Source organism: Falco peregrinus, chromosome W (assembly GCF_023634155.1).
Source record: "Falco peregrinus isolate bFalPer1 chromosome W, bFalPer1.pri, whole genome shotgun sequence".
NCBI lineage: Eukaryota > Metazoa > Chordata > Aves > Falconiformes > Falconidae > Falco > Falco peregrinus.
In genome coordinates, this window is record NC_073743.1 from 10,903,552 (window position 1) to 10,925,035 (window position 21,484).

Below are 21,484 nucleotides of genomic sequence, written 5' to 3' on the forward strand. Positions count from 1 at the left end.
TTCTAAATCTATTTATTAAAGTGAGCTGCAAGCTGAGTTTAACATTCATCTTGACTTTTGCTGTCACACTACATTTTAAATATCTTGCAGTACAAATCTAGCCTTTATACCACCTTACACATTGTCAGGGACTATTTTATTATCATGCAGAGGATAACAATAACTGGAGAAAAAGAAACACGTTTTATTGATACAAGAGGGTATCCCAGGCTATTTCACATGAGAGCCTTTGAAGAAAGAACCAGGCATGTTTAATGCCAAGACACAGCAGAAAACATCTGTGTGCCCTTCTTATCCCTCATGTCTGATACAGATGAACAGAGCCAGAAGAGCTTCAGTGAAGAGCTAACAATAGGATCCAAAAGGAAACATGGGAAACTGAAAGAGGTTTTTTTGCTAAGTCTGCAAGGAGATAGTATTGCTCTTTACAAACACACAGATGGATAGACATCAGTGGTAGAGAAAAGGTATTTAAACTGAAAGACAATTTTTGCAGTATTTATACCGTGACATACCAAAAGAACCAGCTGGTAAGAACCAGTAGTGAATGACTAAATCTAAACGTTCCTCTTTAAAAGAGCTTTTCAGAAGAAAGAATCAGGCAAAAAGCTTAATTAGCTTCCATATAGGGTTTGATTACATGCTGTTTTCTGTCTTTATCATAGCTAGGGAATTGGACTTCATGGTCCTTTCCTGCAGTGTCTTCCTACACAACATAGTCATGATTCCCCCATTTAAAACCATGCAGTAGATTTAACATTTACAGATGGGTTCAAATATTGATTTGATGTTACAAGTTGGAACTTGGGAAAATTTTCTTTCCATATTCATAGTATCTCTCTGTTATTTTAAGTATCAGAAGATAATCTTTTTTCTGGATCCACCATGACCATTCTCACCTTTCCATATATGTATCATGATATAAGATAGGATGTTAATGAAATTATAGGATTCTCTGTCTTCATATAAAGTAAAATAAAAAGTACAGGAAGAGATCAGGAGACTATTGAGACAAGTCCAGCAATGTGACAAGTCTTCTCCAAAGACCATTTCCATCTGCCAAGGTGGAAACCTCAATCCCATAATGTGGAATGGCTGGAAGACAACAGACATATTATGAGCAATCCAGACCAAGTAACTTTGTTGTAATAGAAGACCGAGCAGGCCAAAGGTGTAACAAGCTGCAGCTGTTGTGAAGGACATATGCAAGGCCAAGGGAGACAAAGAAACTGTGTACTGGAAGAGAGATAAGAAAGTTGGACTATTAAGGAACTGTACGTGGGAAAGAGATAAAGGAGTTGGACTGAAAAATAAGAAAATAGAATGTTGAAACAGAGTGTAGGCGAGGAGCATGGATACCACGCCGTGACCAATCATAGAGTGCAGGAGAGTGAATAGACAAGCAGCTTTAGCCTATTAGCAATCTAGAAGCAATGTGTGTGCTTTGTGCTACTGTATAAATTGCTGTGTATCCCCTAATAAAGTGGCACTAACTTGATCACATTGGTCGTATAAGTTGTGTCCGAGCCTTCTGCGTCAACAAGTGGCGCCCGAACAGGGACCCTCTTGTCCATGCTTCCAGGAGCAAAGAGGTGGCTCAGAGGGGGTGGAAGAAGCTGGCTGTAGCAGGCACTGCCCCGGTGCCTGGAAGACGCTCGAGCGCAACTGTCAGAATCACGTCCTGATCAGGTGAGCGGTCGGGGAGGAGATGGGGTCCACGCCAAGCAAAGAAGAAGCGGCAGTGGTTAAGCTCCTCCAACATATCCTCTCTAAGAGAGGGTTATCTTATGATGAGGGAAGCCTGAAGAAGTTGCTGTCATGGGCTTGGCAGCGAGGACTGATCACCTCAGTGAGCGCGGCTTTTGAGTTAATGACTTGGGATAAGATCGGCGTGGCACTGTTGGAGGACATTAGTTCAGGCTCCAAAGAGAATGTAAAATTCTCCACAATGTGGAAGTTGATTTTAGAGACTGAAAGAAATGAAAGTGGTCAGCAGAAAATTGTATGATGCTGCCGTGGAATGGGACTCTGTGTCAGGAATGCATTTAGCACTTTGGTGGCAAATTCTAACTACTCCTCGTCAAGTGTGGAATAATTCTACTAACAGTGCTAAATCAGAGGAGGCTGTAAATTCCACCGACAGCGCGACTCTTTTCAACACACCGTCAACGATGGCGATTCCATCCATGTTGGGGTCTGCAGCGGGTCTGCAGACAAGTTAGTTGACTTCAAAGACTTAGTCGTGTACCTTTAAGACAGCCACAAATTGTCAGGTATGTAAACAGGATGTGAAGAATCGGAACTTAGAACCGCAGCATACGGCACCTACAGCAACAGCAAATAGCAAACAAGAAGAAGGACACAAAAACCTATCAGGGTCTAACACCTGCGCTGTCTAAGATACATAAATAGTTTGTATAAACAATAAAGGGGCCATTTTGTCCGAACCCAGCCACGCAGACATAGTGTTTCTTTTCAGTCTGCCTCAACTTGCGTCACCACACATCCACACCTCCTCTGTCCCCAAAGCTCCTGTCTCTGATTGCAGCAACCCTCACAACACAGGACCAAGCGCAGGAACAGGACAACTTGGACAATGATTCCATTGAGACTGAGAAACCTTTTAATCCAGGTCCTATAGATCTGGAAAAGGAGCTAAACGTTGTTCCCCCTGCCTCCCCTGATGCATTGACTGTATTTTCAGGGAGGGTGAAAGGTCTGAGGGATCGGTGGGCAGGAATGCAAGTGGGAAGCGCTTAAGAGAGGGGATTTGGCAGTCGCTATGGCATGTTCACTATTTTGTCAGACAAATCAACCTCCAGAGTGGCAGCCTGTACAATATGAGGCTGTTAAAGAGTTAAGCAAAGCAGTGCGGGAAGGGAGGATTCATAGTACATTTGCTATGTCCCTTCTTGAAGTGATGGCAGAGCCTTTACACTCACACTGAGAGATTGGAAGTCATTGCTTTGTATGGTACTAACTCTGATGCAGTATATGATGTGGTTATTTGATTTTTGTGAGCTATGTGTAGTGGCCTTGATCGAAAACCTTAATCAGGGAATTGCCGTTAACTATGAGCAGTTGGCTGGAGAAAATAATTGTGCCGATTCTGTGACTCAGGCAAGGTATCCCAGGGACAACTTTTTGCAAAGGAGATGGCTATTAAGGCAGTCAGGATGCGGGAGTCTTGCTACAGTCTTGCAGGGTCCTAGAGAGTCATATACTAACTTTATTGATCGGCTTCAGAATATTTTGCAACAACAAGTCGAGCATGAGGAAGCTTGAGGGTTGCTTTTAAAAACACTAGCTATGATAATGCCAATGAAAATTGAAAACGGGCAACTTTCACAATCGCAACCCCAACATGTGTCAAATGATTATAACGCAGACTATAACTCACAGCAGACTGTAACTCTCAGGCTGAGTTCTGGAATGCAGCATAACACATATTTTTTTTTTTTTTCCTTCTCTAATCTCTTCAGTAGAATAGTACACGCTCTTAACTTGCTTAGTAAATTAGGCTGCTAGTTTGCTAAAGAAAGTAATACTACAAATACTATTCTTTTTTTTTCTTTCCTGGCTTATTAACAGATGTTGATTCTGTCTGTCATATCTTGCTACAGAACCTAGTTGCTATTGATTTTTATTATTAGCACAGGGACACGACTGTGAAGACTTTGATAGGATGTGTTACGTGATTCTGAGTGACCACTCTGAATTACTTCACAAAAGCATACAAAACTTAAAAGCCTTAAACAAAGATCTGCAGCAGAGCCAGGGGTGGGATGCCTTTGGTCTCTTCTCACGGCTGGGAAACTTTGAGCCGTGGATAAAAAGTATTACAGGATTTGTTATAATTACTTTAACCACCTTATTGTTTCTTGCCTTATATCTCCCATGCCTTTTTTCCTGTATTCAGCGTTTAGTTGATTGTAACATAAATCAGATCATGGTCACCCAACTACACACAACCTTTGCCTCGTTGCAAGTAACAAAAAAAAAGAGGAGTGTTGGGGTCTGCAGTGGGTCTGCAGACAAGTTAGTTGACTTCAAAGACTTAGCCGTGTACCTTTAAGACAGCCACAAATTGTCAGGTATGTAAACAGGATGTGAAGAATCGGAACTTAGAACCGCAGCATACGGGCACCTACAGCAACAGCAAATAGCAAGCAAGAAGAAGGACACAAAAACCTATTAGGGTCTAACACCTGTGCTGTCTAAGATATATAAATAGTTTGTATAAACAATAAAGGCCATTTTGTCTGAACCCAGCCACACAGACATAGTGTTTCTTTTCAATCCGCCTCGACTTGCATCCCACATTTGGTGACCCCGACGTGCCTATATGATCCCAGGAAAGGGTATCAAAAAGAGATCCTGAGACTGTGCCGATGTGACCCCGGTAAGGGGTGTCAGGAGTGATCCTGAGACTGATCAGCGGATTGCTGGGGAGGCGGAGCCTGGTGAAGCGGAGTAGCGCAGCGGCTGCAAGATCCCAGGAGAACGTGACACTGGTAAGGTGAGCCACCAGGGACAACATGGGGAGTAAATTTTCTAAAGAACATACCATGGTGCTATCAATGTGGAAATTAGTATTAGAGAAGCGTGGAATTATTTTAGATGGGCTTCGGTTAAAAAATATGTTATTGTGGGCCAAAACACATGCAGTGGAAGTGTCCCCCGCAACTGCTCTTAGTATGTTGATCTGGGACAATTTAGGATTAACACTGTCAGAAGCTCTGGAAAAAGGGGACAAAGAGGCATCACGGTTTTTGCTTACCTGGGGACTGCTTAGACATGTTGTAGGGGGCTTCAAGACTCCGCAAGACGCAAATGGGGGCTTGCAAAATCAGCAAAATGCGAATAGGGGCTTGAAAAATCAGCAAAATGCGAATGGGGGCTTGCTAAATCAGCAAAATGTGAGTGGAGACTTGCAGAGTCTGCAAGACACGAGTGGGAGCTTAAAAAGTCAGCAAAATGCGAATGAGGGTACATCGTTCAAACCTCCCCTGTATCCCCCTCCAGAATACAGACAAGAGGATGAGGGGGTGGGGGAGGGGGAGAGTCTGTGCCCCTTACCAGACACCACTCCCCAATGCCCCGAATCCCCTAAATCTCTCCAACTGCATCGACTTATACTCGATACCGATTCCGTTTCTGAAGACGACAAGCAGAAACCTCGGTGGACCGATCCCAGCCCCCCTGACTCCCCCCCACATTTGTGCCACCCCACACACCTTCCCCCTTCGGCACTGCCCGTCCCGCCTGCCCCCTCGGCTCCGGCCCTGCCTGCGCAGGATGGAAATGCCGAAAACCCGGATTCGGGTCCAGCTACGACAACGTTATCAGTCACAGGCAATGAAGAAGTTGGAGGTGGTAAAAATCCAGTTTCCAGTGGTACAGTAATGATGCGCGACCCTCGGCAATGTTGGCAGGTTGCAAGAGATTAAGAGACTGGGAACTGGGATTTAGCAAAACTGATAGGCGGACCACTCCTTGATCTTCCTACTACTTCCACCGATGCACCGCACGCATATCCTATTATATTGGGAGATGTGGCTGCTGGTAATCCTCACGTTCACACACCATTTGCTTGGAAAGTAGTACAGGACTTGCAAAAAACTGTTTCGCAGTAAAGGGTGACTGTGTTCTGTCACGCGGAAAAACTGTCTATAATCTACTGTATTACAGCGGTTGAAATGTATTTTGCTGTTAAAAAAAAAAAAAAGGAATTGTAGAATTGTACGGAACAGAGACAGCTGGTTGTTTTGGCATTGATAATGTGCAGTTTGGGCCTTGCTTTGAGCGATGTGCAGCTGAGATCCTGCAGCAAAGAGTTAAATAGCTTTAAGGGAGCATGAGTAGAAACTAGGATGAGATGGAAGCATGTGAACGAGTAGTTTTAACCTATCACCTTTTAAGTAACAAAGTCTGCGTAGCGTGTGTATTTTTAGCTGGGGATATAAATTGGTGTGAGTCTATTAATAAAGTGGCACTAACTTAAAAAAAAAGGGGGGGGGGGTGGGGAATGAAGGGAATGACTTCAGAGGCACGATTGGAGAAAGCATGTTATGTTTTGAACTTTCTGAAAATCTCTGCCAACCATGCAGTGCCTCCCATTGTGCAACATTTTATGTCAATTGGTGACAAGCAGCAAAAGCATGAAGGTGTCTTAGTACGCATGAAAGACCCTCATACCAGGCATTGGTCAGGACCGCATGAATTGTTAACTTGGGGGAGAGGTTATGCTTGTGTTTCTACAGATGAAGGTCTGCAATGAATACCTGCTCGCTGTGTGCGGCCTGAGCTTAGTGTGCCGGATCGTGGGAGCACTGCTGCCGCCAGTCAACCCAACAACTAATGTGTGGCCTCCTTACTGAACCAGTCCTTGTTTGGTGTGCCCTTCCTTGAAACTGACTTGCAGACATTGTTGCAAAAAAGTGAATGTATGTGGGGAATGAAGAATCTTACTGAAAGTTTTGATATTTGGGATAATTGATTACCTCTCTATAATGTTAACCCAAAAGAAGTCAATATTGTTTGCACTTTGAATGTCAATACCTTGTTTGTTAGGCAGTTAAGAATGTGAGTCAAATTTGCCACCATTACATACACAACAGAGCAACTATTGGCTTTTTGTTGTTGGCTCAAGAACATGGCTGTGAGGATTTTGGTGTTATGTGCTGCATGGATTTTAGGCGCCCCATTGCAGCAACATGTTACCAAAATCTGAGAAAATGTCAGCCTTTTGGGCATCAATTCACTCCATTGGCAGTATTGTTTGTTTGCTATTGCCTTGGTTGCCGTCATGTTTGCAAGGGCCCTGCAGAACATGACAAACCTGGTACTAGCTGTTCAAAAACAAAAAGGGGGAGTTGTTGGGGTCTGCAGCGGGTCTGCAGACAAGTTAGTTGACTTCAAAGACTTAGTCGTGTACCTTTAAGACAGCCACAAATTGTCAGGTATGTAAACAGGATGTGAAGAATCGGAACTTAGAACTGCAGCATACGGGCACCCACAGCAACAGAAAACAGCAAGCAAGAAGAAGGATACAAAAACCTATCAGGGTCTGACACCTGTATTGTCTAAGATATATAAATAGTTTGTATAAACAATAAAGGCCATTTTGTCCGAACCCAGCCACGCAGACATAGTGTTTCTTTTCAGTCCGCCTCGACTTGTGTCACCACAGAGGATAGAGAATGTCTGAAGAGAGATATAGAAGAAAATGGAGAATATTTGACCTAACAAGAGATGAGAGAACAGCTAGGTATTGTGAAGGAGAGTAGGAAAGATTAACATGGTTATCTATTGATAAATAGGTGTCTGCATGCTTGTAGTGATATATAGCTATGTAACTGCATGAATGGTTTCTGCCCTGAGCCTGGTGGTGCATGCAGCTGCGGTTTGTGTCCGGGCTCAGAGATGTAAATATGGGCTTCTTTGTTATGGTAAAGTGTCTCTGGTCGCAGATATATATATATATATATATTAAAAAAAAAAAAAAAAAAAAAAAAAAGGAATGAAGGGAATGACCCCAGAGGCACGATTAGAGAAAGCATGCTATGTTTTGAACTTTTTGAAAATCTCTGTCGACCATGCAGTGCCTCCCATTGTGCGGCACTTTGTGTCAATTGGTGACAAGCAGCAAAAGCACGAAGGTGTCTTAGTACGCATGAAAGACCCTCCTACCAGGCATTGGTCAGGACCACATGAATTGTTAACTTGGGGGAGAGGTTATGCTTGTGTTTCTACAGATGAAGGTCTGCAATGGATACCTGCTCACTGTGTGCAGCCTGAGCTTACCGTGCCAGACCGTGGGAGCGCTGCTGCTGCCAGTCAAACCAACAACTAATGTGTGGCCTCCTTACTGAACCAGTTCTTGTTTGGTGTGCCCTTCCTGACTTGCAGACATTGTTGCAAAAAAGTGAATGTATGTGGGGAATGAAGAATCTTACTGAAAGTTTTGATATTTGGGATAATCGATTACCTCTGTATAATGTTAATCCAAAAGAAGTTGATACTGTTTCACTTTGAATGTCGATAGTTGTTTTTAGGTAGATGCTAATGTAGTAGGAGGCTATGATGGGACCATGACACCCACATAAATCAACACGTGAACATGTTGATAAGCATAATGCGCTTAAACGCAATATAACTTTGGATGAAGCATGTAATGATGTAGCTGATTTATGGAACTAATGGGAATGTATTGCAGTGGTTCTTCTCTTATCCGAAGTAACAGCAGGAAAAGCATTAAAAAGTTAAATCACCTTGTTTGTTAGGCAGTTATGAATGTGAGTCAAATTTGCCACCATTACATACAAAACAGAGCAACTATTGGCTTTTTGTTGTTGGCTCAAGGACATGGCTGTGAGGATTTTGATGTTATGTGCTGCATGGATTTTAGGCGCCCCATTGCAGCAACATGTTACTAAAATCTGAGAAAATGTCAGCCTTTTGGGCATCCGTTCACTCCATTGGCAGTATTGTTTGTTTGCTATTGCCTTGGTTGCCGTCATGTTTGCAAGGGCCCTGCAGAACATGACAAACCTGGTACTAACTCTTCAAAAACAAAAAGGGGGGAATTGTAGAATTGTACGGAACATAGACAGCTGGTTGTTTTGACATTGATAATGTGCAGTTTTGGCCTTGCTTTGATGATGTGCAGCTGAGATACTGCAGCAAAGAGTTAAATAACTTTAAGGGAGTATGAGTAGAAACTAGGATGAAACAGAAACAAAGGAGGAATGTGATCTCACCTCTAGAAGATAAGGAAACAGCATGAACAGTAGAGAGTAGCCTATAGTGAATAGCGCTAAGGAAAGTGTTGTATGAATTTGACTGATCACTCAAACTCTATTCATAAGCAGCTTGCAGAGTTGAGAAAAAATGTACAGGCTATAAAGATTGAGAACGGGTTAACGGACTGGCTATAGAGTTTAGGAATTACTGGATGGTTTAAAGATTCGTTTCTGCACGGGATAATGGTATTAATTGCCATTGTAATCTTTTTAATGATATTGGACTGTGTGTGGAATTGCTTTATGAGAATTATGAACAGAATAATAAAAGGGGTCTGGATCACTCAAAAACAAAAAGGGGGATTTGTGGAATCGCTGGAAGACAACGGACATATTATGAGCAATCCAGACCAAGTAACTTTGTTGTAATAGAAGACCGAGCAGGCCAAAGGTGTAACAAGCTGCAGCTGTTGTGAAGGACATATGCAAGGCCAAGGGAGACAAAGAAACTGTGTACTGGAAGAGAGATAAGAAAGTTGGACTATTAAGGAACTGTACGTGGGAAAGAGATAAAGGAGTTGGACTGAAAAATAAGAAAATAGAATGTTGAAACAGAGTGTAGGCGAGGAGCATGGATACCACGCCGTGACCAATCATAGAGTGCAGGAGAGTGAATAGACAAGCAGCTTTAGCCTATTAGCAATCTAGAAGCAATGTGTGTGCTTTGTGCTACTGTATAAATTGCTGTGTATCCCCTAATAAAGTGGCACTAACTTGATCACATTGGTCGTATAAGTTGTGTCCGAGCCTTCTGCATCAACACCATAAACTCATGCAAAACACTTCAACCTAAATTGGATCTGGAGCCCACACTAGTCTCTCCATTGAGATTCCAAGTCAAACGATCAATTAAAATCCTACATCTTAGTTTTTAAAACAGATGCTTCACATCCAGCTACCAGTGAAATCACAGATCCTAGCAGAATCTTGTACCTACCTCTCTGTTTTTATTCTCACAAACACTGTGTTGCCAGTTCCCAGTAGTACAAAGCTTATATAACAAAATTTTCTCCAGAGAGCATATTTTGACAATGACTAGTTCACCTATGACCAACAGACACAAATATTAGACAAATCACCTAGTGCTGTTGTTGCATAACTGAGAGTTTGTGTCCCATCATGATCTGAATTGTGACAGTAGAATCAAGGTAAAAATGAGACCCTGAAAATTAGTTTAGCTTTAGTGCTTTTCTTCAGTAGATACAGTTTGCAAAAGTATGTCCCTTGATTGCTTAGAATAGTCTTCTAGTTGCAGATTTTAAACTATAGAAGAAACTATTATGAACGTTTACTCTGACATTTGTGTTTTCACTTACTAATTCCTGCCCTAATACCTTAATTTGTGATGGAGCCAGAGCAATTGTTCTAGGGAGAACTGTGATGTCAGTTTCAAGAGTCAGGAATTCAGAATAACACAGTTGAGCTCACAGTGAAAATAAGACCCAACCACTGCATCTCACCATGCTAATTTTAGAATTTTCTTTGTGAAGATTTGCTTTGCTTCTGAAATTCCTTTGTCAATTGTGTTGTCTGCAAAGAGCTGTACAGCAGTAACTTCATTTCTTTCACATAGCACCACTTGTATTTTTCTATGTCACTAATAAGGACTGTAAAAAAAGTTAATTAGAATAAATTAATTTAGAGAGTACACTTCATTTGGGAAGAGATGGACAAAATTAGTTTATTTTGGTTTTTTACCTGCATGGATTTTATTACCTCCTTGTATTTAGGTCTAAAACTAGATGGAACTTTCCCTCGCTCACACAGCTTTGCTGAGTTACTGGATATATTATAATATCTCAGAGTATTTGGTCATTTCCCAGAAAATCTAGAGGTTAAAGGAGATGAAATAGGGTAAATTAGCATGGCTTCTGCACGACACGATGTGGATGACCAGTCCAGTGGAGCAACGAAGAAGCAGAGATTCACAACTGCTGGCAAGCTAACTGGAAAGGACACTCAAACACTTTTGCACACCAGTATCTCAAAATATAGTCCTGTCTGATATGATTTTTCTCACAGCATCACAGAGCCATTGTGAGGAAAATGCACATGTGCAATTGTGAGAAAAAAAATTGTTTAATACCTAGAAACCTAACCTCAAAGAACAAAAATAGTGGCAGGGCCAGCTAAGCATGTGAAAAAATGTTCACAGGACAAGCTGCGAAGTTACATAAAAACACCCTTCTTAGGAACCTCTATAATAGCAATCTTGAATCTGCCAGATCCATGGACTGCAGTATCTAGTCTTTAGTGGTGAAAATACCTGATACATCAAGAAAAAGAGATCTTACCCCCTTTCCCTGAAAGCCTCCCCTAGGTTATTTAGATGATTGGATAATTTTTGTAATGGTTAAAAAGGAAAAGCTCTGACCCTTGTGGAATCTTAGTTCTCTGCAGCACAAAATGTAGGTTTTATTTTACCAAACTGAGGGCACTTCTGTCAGAGGTGACAAGCCAAGTGGAATTCATTTGCAGAAGCAGGATTCAAAAGTGGGCATTAGTCCGAAAGAAGGAAGAGTTCCCAATGGGAACATTCGTAACCTGATGCTTTTGCACATAAGAAAAATTAACTCAGCTACCAGTTCTCAGCTTTGAGGAGAAAAAAACATCTTCCTCTTCAGACACTTCCCCTAGAGGTCCAAGAAAACCATGTGGGAAATGCACAGAAACACCAACATGCCTCATCAACACCATTCCCTCAGATCTCAGATCTCAAGCTAATGTGAATGATTTCAAAGCACAGATTACTGACATGGGGATTATGTACAAGACAGGCAACTGAAAAAGGTGCCACAAATTACCTGATGCTTTATTTGCTGCTGCTCCAGCCAGGGCTGTTAAAACAATGGACAGCTGGACCCAGAGAAATCACCTAAGGACACCAGTAGCCACTATTTTATGAACTTACCTAACCCCAGAGTAGAAACTAGTAGGTCTTTCTTTTGTTATGCTAGGCTGTACAAGGGAACTTAAGGTGGATTGGCACTTTGCTGTTGATCACACATGTCACATTCACATCCCCAGCTGACAAAGTCAAAACAGCCTGGTATGACATGTACAAGGAGTGTAAGATGCAAAATGTGCACTGACACGGCCAGAAAGACAAATCTTTTCCATATCTTTCCTCAAACTGCACAAATGAAGATGCCTAGCACTGCTTTTGTCTGTGACTAAACTGGGCTGGTTTAACCAAGTGAAGGAAATGCTACTCACACCAGCAAGGCTGTGGGCAGTGTATTCAGTCCTTTGGTTGCCATGAAAATCAAACTCAGCAAAAACATTTAACAAAAAATTATTCATTCTGAAGAGTGAGGGAGAATGGCTAACACAGTCAATGCTTAACAAAGATAGAGAGTCTAATAATTGGGAAAAATTTGCAAGTATAGACTCTCAACAAGATTGAGTAGTTAAAGTGTTGTGGTGAAATATGTACATGCAAGCCAATTTAACATACTCTTCAGAAGAATATATTCACATACCAAATAAAACAGTCCTTTTCAGCACAGTCATCTTATATGATGCAAACTGACTTTTGGGGTAATTTTGTAATCACAAGAGGGAGGAAAAAAGTGGAGGATTTATTTCATTTTAAATAATGGCAAGATTACATAAGTTAATTTTATTATTTCTGCATTAAATGGATACTTTTCAATAGTAAGTGTATGTTATGCTTTACCTTGGTGTCCATATTATTATTTTACAATGAGCTCTACAAACTGCAATATCTGGGAGCACTAAAGGGCTTCACTTGGGAAATCTTAACACTGTATGAATGAATATTCTGTGTTGCTGGCAACAGTGGCTTCAAAGGACAATGATGGGTTATAGTGATAGCTAGTGGATTCAATTCCTATGATGATGAATCCACAATTAATGACGGCACAAAGATATTCTGCGATATGTTCCAAATAAGGAACATCTTGACTGATGTAATTCTAGGTGAAGCAAATTGCAGAGAAAAGCATTTTCTATGAAAAGCTCCCTGCTTCTAGTTTCTTGGAAACTTAGCACAAAATACCTTCTGGTCTTATAGGGAGTGAAGCAGACCTTGCAAAATACATCAAGGAAGGCTTGAAGACTCTCCATAACAATAAAGTGGTACTAGCTATTATTGGGCACATGGCTATGTGAAAAGCCATCTACTGGCACTTCACTAATGGCAAAGAAATGGAAGGTTAAATTGGCCCTGTTAGAAGAAAAAATTACAGTTAGTATAGTTACATCTGGAATCGCCACTCAAGGTCAGTTATAAAGATGAATTACAAAGCAGAAACTTTATAAAAATAAACCTTATTTAAAAAAAAAAAAAAAAAAAAAAAAGAAAGAGGGAGTTCTTCCTGTTATTCACATGAGGAAATCTACTGATTTTTTCCTGGAAGACTATGGATGGCTGGAGAACGGGTGGGATTATGACCACTGTAGAATATAAATAAAACCTAATTAATAGAGAAGGGAAGTGTTTTATTATTTGGACTGTTAAATGCTTTGAGTTATTTTTGTTAACACCTACTTAACTCAAACACTTGAGACACACCTGGAAGAAATATCTAATCCATTTTACATTTCAGTGGAGGACCAAGAAAGCTCATAATACATATGGGACCTCCAAAGAGGCTTTTAGAGAAAACAGGAGAGATGAGATTTAATATTGCTGATAATTTTAAGATGAAAAGCATCCATGACTGCAACACCCTAAAGAAGTATAAAAGACCTCACAGCTTCTTTTTCCTTTTTCTCAGTACTTTGGTTGAGTATTTATAATGCAGGAAGAACCAATGTCCTTTGACATTATCTCACAGGATAAGGGCACAGCAGACTGCTACATCATTGCACCTACACACCAACAAATTCTGTACTTCATTTTGCATGGAGCCATGACAAGACTTATGTTTCATAGAAGTGAAAGAGCTCACCCTAATTAACCCAGTAGCTGGAGGTTTTCAACCCATTAGATTTCCCCTAATACATTATAAAAGGACCTAAGCATTTTGGTTGTAGGTTCAGTCATGCACACTAGATAATAATTTCTGCAAGGCAGAAAACACACTGATGTTTTTTGTTGCTGCTGGGTAATGTTTATACTAAGTCATGGACTTTTCAGTTTCTCAGGCCTTGCCAGCTAGAAGGCTGGAGGGGCACAAGGAATTGGGAGAGGACACAGCTAGGACAGTTGACCCAAACTAGCCAAAGAGGTATTCCATACCATGGGGCATCATGCTTGGTATATAAACCTGGAGGGTTGGCCAGGACAGGCAGATCATCGCTCAGGGACTGGCTGGGCATTGGTGGGCAGGTGGTGAGCAGTTGCATTGTGCACCATGTGTTTCTTTCTTCCTTTCCCTCTGGATGTTATTCTTTACCTCGCCCTTTTCATTATAACTGTTATTGTCATCATTGTTATTATTGTTCTTTCATTTTCATTCTATTTCAATTATTAAATTATTCTTATCTGAACCCTCGTGTTTTACATTCCTTTCCAACTCTCCTCCCCATCCCTCTGGGTGACAGGGGTGTGAGCGAGTGGCTGCATGGTACTTAATTACCAGCTAGGGTTAAACCATGATAGGTAGGTTTTCCATTCTACCTCCTCGTGTCCTCTCCATGGTCCCAAAGGTAAAACCACAGGGTACCCTGTGGTGTGTATCTCCTGTATTCTCCCTCCCAAGCAGAAGGGCACTTGCTGTTAATAGCTGAGGTGTGGGTCTGTACAGGTAGGAAGTAGGATATATCTTTATCAAGTTACTGGACAAGCCTCTCCACAGCTGAGATGAGGGAGGAAGAGATGTTATCTTCATAGTCCTGGAGATGGTGAATCACTTCATCCACCGTTGGTAGTACATTGTCTTTCTAGGTCATTATTGCCAATGAGTTGGCATATGACGATGGTATGCTCTGTACAAATTTCCCCCACATGGGTTGTGTGCATAGGACTTTGAGATCCGTGGGTAACTGTGTGTTGTTCTGGTCATAATAAATCATCTCTTTCATGGCTAATTACCTCAGATACTGGATATTTCTCTCTATTGCAATCTGTTTGCCAGGGCGACACGTAATATCCTCCTTGAATATTTCCTTCACACTTGATGGGAGTCGCCTCCAGAGGCTGAGGACTTGCGTCCCTTCTCCAATTGCCTTGTCAGTACCCCCTTCTTTAGAAAGTGATCCCAGCTGCTTGGCTTCCCTGACCTTTAATTTCCAACTATTAGCCACATTGTCCCAACATTGAAGCAACCAGGTGACAATGTCCTTACCTGGATGGTGGGCAAAATCTTTCTGCATATCCCACAGCTCATTCAGGGATAGGGATTGAGTGGTTACCTCTTGTTCTGCCTCTTCCTCCTGTTCCTGTGATGGCCCTGCCTCATCCTCCTTTACTAAGTGGGCTGGTTTTCATGTCCATTTCTTCTTTATAGGGGCAACTGATACCAACACAGGTTGGTCTTCTGCATCACCAACCACAGGGGCTGGAGTAGCCACAGTTAGTTCCTAATTTCTCAACCAGATCCTAAAACTCAAAATCCCATTCAGTATTCCTAGCAATAGGATCAGAACCTGCACTATGCTATTTCCAACATCCAAAATATATTCAGAATTTCCAAAAGTTTTAAATGCCTCAGTAATTAGCCCTGAGGAGAAGGGGAAGGTGTAGGCCCCAGCCATACGTTGGTTCTCTGAAAAGGAAAATCCAAGGATGCAATAATTAATAATCCCCACCCGGAACACAGGTGATGGCAATGCTGAGTACAGACACCAGGTTAGTTTCACGACCAGCGACGCTATCATATCATAAACCAGCACCATAGAGTACAACACAATGATAACTTCAGTCCAGGCCCAAAGGACAATAAACAAAACAACAGGGAACACATACTACAAGTAAAGTACATAACACAACCCTGAGATCATGAGCAGCAAGTTTGAGAGCAAAGCACTTTGGCCAGTGATTGTTAAACCAATACAATGAATGCTTAAACCGAAATTGTTATAACACACTCTAGTCAGAACTGTTGTTATCTCAACTCTTCGTGCCACACCTTGGTTGACAAAAAGGACTGTTGTGGTTTAACCCCATCAGATAACTAAGTACCACGCAGCTACTCACTCACTCACTCACTCACACACACTCACACTCACACACACACACACACTTACTCTCACACACACACAGACACACACAGACACACAGACACACACAGACACACACAGACACACACACACACAGACACACACACACAGACACAGACACACACACACACACACACAGACACACAGACACACACACACACACACACAGACACACTCCCCACACCCACCCCCCCCCCCCCAGGGACCAGAATCGTAATGGAATGTAAAACCTGAGGGTTGAGATAAGAACAAATTAATAATTCAAATAAACCCAATAATAACAATTATAATGAAAAGGAGGAAGAAGGGGAGAGAAATAAAATCCAAAGGGAAGGGGAAGAAAAAAACCACAACCTTAAGTGATGCACAATACAGTTGCTCACCACCCACTGACCAATGCCCAGTCAGGCCCTGAGCAGCAACTGGCAGGCCCTAGACAACTCCCCCCAGTTTATATACTGAGCATGACAATCCATGTTATGGAATATCCCTTTGGCCAGTTCAGGTCAACTGCCCTGGCTGCATCCCCCGCCAGTTCTTGAGCCCCTCTCCAGCCTTCTTGCTGGCAAGACCTGAGAAACTACCAAGTCCTTAACTTAGCATAAACATTACCTAGCAACAGCTAAAAACATCATTAGGTTATCAACATTATTTTCACACCAAATCCCAAACACAGCACTGCACCAGCTACTAAGAAGAAAATTAACTCTATCCCAGCTGAAACCAGGACAATGATAAAAAGATGACCAGGAAAAATGTGGTCCCTCTCCAGAAGGAAACAGGAGACCTGATTACCCAGGACATGGAGAAAGCTGAGGTACTCAATGACTTCTTTGCCTCGGTCTTCACCAGGAAGTACTCCAGCCACACTGCCCAAGTCACAGAAGGCAAAGGCAGGGACTGGGAGAATGAAGAACTGCCCGCTGTTGGAAAAGATCAGGTTCGAGACCATCTAAGGAACCTGAAGGCGCACAAGTCCAGGGCACCTGATGAGATGCATCCACAGGTGCCAAGGGAACTAAGCTAAGCTTCTATCCATCATGTTTGAGAAGTCATGGCAGTCCGGTGAAGTTCCCATGGATTGGAAAAGGGTAAACATAACCCCCATTTTTAAAAAGGGAAAAAAGGAAGACCCGGGAACCTACAGGACAGTCAGTCTCACCTCAGTACCCAGCAAGACCATGGAGCAGATCCTCCTGGAAACTATGCAAAGGCACATGGAAAACAAGGAGGTGACTGGTGACAGCCAACGTGGCTTCACCAAGAGCAAGTCATGCCTGACAAATTTGGTGGCCTTCTACAACGGGGTTACAGTGCTGACGGATGAGGGAAGAGCAACTGACCTCATCTACCTGGGACTTGTGCAAAGCTTTCGACATGGTCCTGCACAACATCCTTGTCTCTAAACCGGAAAGACATGGGTGGACCACTCTGTGGGTAAGGAATTGGCTGGATAGTCACACTCAAAGAATTGCCGTCAACGGCTCAATAGCCAAGTGGAGATTGGTGACAAGTGGATGGAAGGGATACCATGCAGAGGGACCTTGACAAGCTTGAGAGGTGGGCCCATGCAAACCTAGTGAAGTTCAACAAGGCCAAGTGCAAGGTCTTGTACCTGGGTCAGGGCAACCCCAGTATCAATAACAGCTGGGTGGAGAATGGATTGAGAGCAGCCCTGAGGAGGACGACTTGGGGGTGCTGGTGGACAAGAAGCTCAACATGGCCCAACAATGTGTGCTTGCAGCCCAGAAAGCCAACTGAATCCTGGGCTGCATCAAAAGAAACATGACCAGCAGGTCAAGGGAGGTGATTCTCCCCTTCTATTCTATTCTCATGAGACCTCGCCTGGAGTACTGCGTTCAGCTCTGGAGCTCCCAACATAAGGAAGACATGGACCTGGTGGAGCAAGTCCAGAGGAGAGCCACAAAGATGATCAGAGGGCTGGAGTACCTCTCCTGTGAGGAAAGGCTGAGAGAGTTGGGGTTCTTCAGCCTGGAGAAGAGAAGGCTCTGGGGAGACCTTATAGGAGCCTTCCAGTACCTAAAGGGAGCCTACAAGAAAGATGGGGACAGACTTTTTAGTAGGGCCTGTAGCGACAGGACAAGAGGGAATGGCTTTAAGCTAAAAGAGGGTAGATTTAGATTAGATATAAGGAAGAAATTCGTTACTGTGAGGGTGGTGAGACACTGGAACAGGTTGCCCAGAGAAGCTGTGGATGCCCCCTCCCTGAAAGTGTTCAAGGCCAGGTTGGATGGGGCTTTGAGCAACCTGGGCTAGTGGAAGGTGCCCCTGCCCATGGAAGGGGGGCTGGAACTAGATGATCTTTAAGGTCCCTTTCAACTCAAACCCATATTCTATGATTCATTGTCCAAAGCACACAACAGCCTCTTGGTCCAAGAACTTCCATACAAGAAGTTAACATGTCTCTTTCTTCAGGCAAGGATGTGACCTCCATCTGTGGAAGGCTCCAAAGACCTCACAAAGCTTCATGGAAATTTACCTACTCTCATGGTTTAACCCTAGCTGGCAACTAAGCACCATGCAGCCACTCACTCCCCTCAATTGGATGCGGGAGAGAATGGGAAGAGTAAATGTGAGAACTCATGGGTTGAGATAGACAGTTTAACAGGCAAATCAGAAGTCACACAACCAAAGCAAACCAAAGAATTCATTCACTACTTCCCATCGGCAGGTAGTTGTTCAACCATCTCCAGGAAAGCAGGGCTCCATCATGCGTAACTTATTTGGGAAGACAAATGCCATAAATCTGAACATCCCCTCCTTCCTCCAGCTTTATAGGCCAAGCATGACATCATATGATATTGAATATCCCTTTGGTCAGTTGGGGTCAGCTGTCCCATCTGTGTCCCCTTCCCAACTTCTTGCGCATCCCCAGCCTACTTGCTGGTGGGATGGGGCGAGAAGCAGAGGCGGCCTTGACTGTGTAAGCACTGCTCAGCAAGAACAAAAACATCCCTGTGTTAACACTGTTTTAGCACAAATCCAAACCAGAGCCCCATGCTTGCTACTGTGAAGAAAATTAACTCTACCCCAGCCAAAACCAGCATACCTACTCAGTCAAGATGAATGCTTCAGAATACCAAAAGCACAAATAAAAACACTTAAAAACTATTGTTATAGACTCAATTAGTTTTAAAAATGTTGTGATGCTAAACAGTGTTATCTAGGCAGTGCTTTTTTAAAAAATTCATTGCTATAACTTTTTCAAAAATATTGCATTAAAAAAAGCACACATTTGATGAACTCATGTTTGAATAGAAGCAGCTCCAAATTTAAACTTACCATTTTTTAACAGTTTTGGGTTTAGTTTTTGCCTTCAGTTTCAGAAAAAAACGTGTTCTGAAAAAGTTCAGAAAATAACTCATTTCTTTAGCTGCACATTTCCCTCTCCTCATCTTTTCACAAGGTGTATCACAAGCTTGCAATTTTATAGTCCTGACAGAGACTTTATCTCTTTTCAACAGGTGCTCAGACTACAGAGCAGTCTCAGCTTGATAATCTAGGAATCTAACAAAGTCTAGTAAGAAATGCATCCAAGCATGAACTTCACAAGTGCATTTTCAAAAGCTGCAAGTGGAGCATGTTAAAAAAAATGAGTTGCAAAATTCCTTAGTGACCACAGAAAAAAAAAATAATTTGTTTTCCGCAAAACACAAAATTAAAATACCAATGCATGAACAATTTTATTGCAGAAATGGGGAAAAGAGGTAGATGTGTTCCAAAAGATGGAAAGATGCTTTAGAATACAAATAATAGAGGAAATGCAAAGGGGGCTGTAGGTCTCAGGTAAGGAATGACAAATGGAAAGCAGAGGAAACAGCAGAGCTCCATGAGGCCATTTCACATTGAAATAGCTAGCAAAAAGCTTCTAAGATTACATAAAATCAACACAAGCAGACATCAAAATTTTATTGCGATATGCAACTTAAGTTTCAATTTCAAGTAGTTAATTGTTATGGTTGCCTCAATCTCAAGCTTATATTAATATATGTAATATATTCGTCTCTCCCTCCGATATATTGTGTGATATTTTAGTGAACGGAACTTAGGTCTTTTCATCCTTAAGATGAAATGGACTTTATTTTCAACAGCCTGAAAGTTATTCTGAAACATTAGCCTATTACTGAAAGCAGAAAACACTGAAATTCTTAAGTTGTGAAACAGTTCTTTAGATAGCTACTCTCTATACAACACTAGTAACAGGGTTATGTGAAAATCTTACAATTTCTTTACTTCAGCAGTTTTTACCTTATTAACTTCTGCCCGAGTGAACTAATATCTAATGGTACTCTTCTAGACATGCTGGCCAAGGAGGCATACATTGTGCTTCTTATTTAGCCTTATGAAATAAACCTGGAGATTTCCAAGAACATGTCTGCATTGCACCAACTTTTGCAGTTTTACAGCAAACTCTATTCACCTTTAGGATTATAGAGCCCACCTCCTTCCAAAGGACAATAATGTTTTTAAAAACTTGCCTCTTCAACCCAACCTCGGTTCCTACCTCATTTGCCACCCTGTCAATAATGAACATATGGATTCATTCAAAGCAAAAAGTACATTGAAAGCCAAATTAAGCAGATGTTACAAACATTTTTGTTCAATGAAGCACCATACCAAGGCAACAGCTGTGTCACCAAGTTCTCAGCCTTTAAGTTATCCTCATGACTAATGGCACGTACCTCTGCTCACAAGACAGCACAATTTAAGCTTCCTTGATAAACCATCACTGAACCAAGTAACATTTATTTCAGTTCTTCAGCAGGTGTCCTCACATTTTTACATAACAATATTGAGTATAACAAGCTTGATTCACAACAGGAAAAACATTGCCTGTCAGATTGCTCTTCCATATGTAGTCACCAGAGCTACAGTTAAAGGTGAATCCTACCAATAGAATGGATGGCAGCAAATGGAAAATAGGTAGGACACTGACCCTGTATCCAAACTGTGTATCTTCCCTTTGAGCCAAGGTCATTTCTGATCCTGTGGCTATAAACTGCTAAACTAATCAAAATTACTTGAAGATAAACCTGTTTGGTTCAAGGCTACAATCAGTTAATCCACTCCCTACAGATCAGTCACAGCAAGCATACAAAATCCAAATATCCTTCCTAAAGAAGCCTACACTATGACCAATGATAGAAATAAAAAAAAAAAAAAAAAAAGCTTTCACACATTGAATGTATGGTTACATTTATTGTCAGATCAAAAAGAAACTCCACTCAAAAGATAATCAGCCATTTTCTTAGTAGCAACTTATCAGGCACTTCTCTTTGGTGTTTGAAAGTGTGTTTGTATCTGCTGCTTCCATATTCACATGACACTTGTTCTTCTATCATAATGAAAAACTTCTATCCCTCTGGGCTAACATAAGCAGCCACCCACCCACAAACATGGGCCATAAGTCCATAAGAGATGATTTTCAAATTTACAGATTACAACACTTGCAAGAAACAAATTATGAAAATGGCTATTTAAGAAAAAATAAGTTTTAGTGCAGCTAAATTTCTATTAAAAACAACACTATG